This window comes from Stegodyphus dumicola, chromosome 2 (assembly GCF_044657685.1).
Source record: "Stegodyphus dumicola isolate Sdum_Otavi_A_Nest chromosome 2, ASM4465768v1".
NCBI lineage: Eukaryota > Metazoa > Arthropoda > Arachnida > Araneae > Eresidae > Stegodyphus > Stegodyphus dumicola.
Window position 1 is genome coordinate 286,228,073 of NC_140769.1, and position 2,500 is coordinate 286,230,572.

The window sequence follows — 2,500 nt, forward strand, 5'->3', positions numbered from 1 at the left end:
TGACATAAGAAATCTATTGAAGGTTTTACTCTGTTCTATGAACTGAAATATAACAAAAACATTAACTGACATATTACGCAATTGATCAAATTGTCAGAAATCATATCTTCATTCTCTGAGAAACAAAAGTAATACTCTATTTTCACATTTACTCATCAAAACAGTAAACATTTATCTGAATGCTGAATTTTAAAGCACATTGACTGTCCTTGCATTCATAAACCAACAATAAGACAGTTCAATGAATGTTAATTTTTTTTTTTTAATTCTGAAAATGATTATAGTTTATAAGGTGTGGTGTGGTGTATTTAATTATGGCAAAGGACACTAGGGCTATCTGCCTTAGGGAAGGGATGCCTTTCGTGGAGGACTTTCTAAGGGAAACTGGCTCGTATACACGTTACACATGGCGAAAACCACGAAAACGCCCATGCAGCCAGCCCGTACGCGGGATTCGAACAAAAGACCGAACTACCAGTTTTCAGCGTCTTTACCGCTCGGCCGCTGGTGGGCTATATAGTTTAAAATGAATTATTGATATGTGAGAAAATACTAAGAGTAGAAAACTGAAAAATACTGTTTATGTAATCTGGAAATTTCTTTCATACATAGAAATTTAGAATTACCTTTTTGTTTACTCAGATATGTTTAGCAATTTGGCACACATCACTGGAGAAGTATGACTGACTTGCCATTCCATATTTTTAGAAGCATATATTAACTTGCAAAATATTCCAGTTCAATATACATTGTCAAACGTCCACAGTCAGTTTTAACAGGAAGCATGAACATTTTCATATTTGTTCTTTTTTTTTAAATTCTAAATTGACGATGAATGATTGAAGTGTTTGTTTCTAATTTTTTAACAGATAAGAAACACAATTAGTTTGTACATGTATACATGGATCGATTTTCACCTAAAAAGTTAAAACATATGGACAAAAATGCAATTCCTTTTACTCTTGTAAAAAGTGGCAAATAATTTACAGTTTACGGAAAAATTCTCTTATTCTCATGTTGTTTTTTGTTTGGTTTTATTGAGATTATGGCAAAGCAAACTAGGGCTATCTGCCTAAAGAGAGGGATGCCTTCATGGAGGACTTTCTAAGGGAAACTGGCTTGTATATATGTAAGACAGGGAAAACCACGAAAATGCCCATGCAGCCAGCGAGTTTGCTGGATTCGAACTACCAGTGTTCAGCGACTTTAACGCTCAGCCGCTGGTGGCCAAATTACCATGTTGGAAAGTTTACGCATGGTAAATACTTACCTAAACTTGAATAAATGAAAAAAAAAAAGGATAAAGTTTCCAAGTCAGAAGTATAAACCCAAGTCAGTTGAAAATTCATGTATTTCAAAGTAAGTATTCATGTATTTCCTTTTTTATTGTACTCATCCAGAATAACTGACATTAGTAGTACGTAATTTTAAGGGAAGGAAAAAAAATTGAATACTGTCCTATATCAAACTCAATGTTTGCTAAAATTACATATGGTCTTATAAATAACATTGCTTACTTAATATGCATAATCTACACATGGACACACATAGATTCCCTGCATAAGCATCAAATGTCTGAACATGAAAAAAACTTCTTTTAATTAGCTCATGAATGCTACTAAAATTGATAATAAACAATATAGGTTATATGAAAGCTGTTTCAAAACAGGTACTGTAATATTGTCATGTAGCTTTGTTTACAAAAAACCATACACAGCTTTCATGGTTAATGTTAAATCTACACACAAGAAATAAAAATCTCAGTAAATTCAAATTTGTCATAATTTGATAAACTGAAAGTATGATTTGAAAATTGTATTGAGCTGAAAAGTAATCTCATATTAAACCATACTTTCATCTTTTTGCATTGGATTATTCAAATATGCAAAAAGCAGGCAGATTCACTTTTTCCTTGTTTACCAGTACTGGCCTTTATGTGTCGTTTAAAAGAAAAATATTAACATGACAAATATTTCCCCATTGAGGCAGAAATTGAATCGACTTGCCATTCCATTTCGTAAACAACAGAAACCGTATTTTTAAAAGCATGAGAGATACTTACGTATTAACACGTCGTGAAATTTTCAAAGGCAATCATATATGGCAATTCAGCAAATAAGAAGTATTTTGAGAAGATATAAGAAGCTCATTTAAAATCTGTAACTGCACGTTTTGGAATTATTGGATTTATTTGAAGAGGCAATCTCTACGTGTCACTTTTTATGCATGAAGTTGTATTAGAATAAAAAAATTTTGTATTTCATTCCTTTACTATGAAAGTTTTTAGATCAAACTGTACAGTGTGATAATAGAATGCCTTTATGGATGATTTTCAACAGAAGATTGTCTCTTTATGATAGAATAATAAGAGAAACAGCCTTACTTTTTATTAGAAGAGAATATAAATTACAAAATTAAAATAATAATAATAAAAAAAAACATGTGCATTTAAAAATAACTGTTTTTCAATATTAAATGATGAGTGTATTTCTAGTCAGTC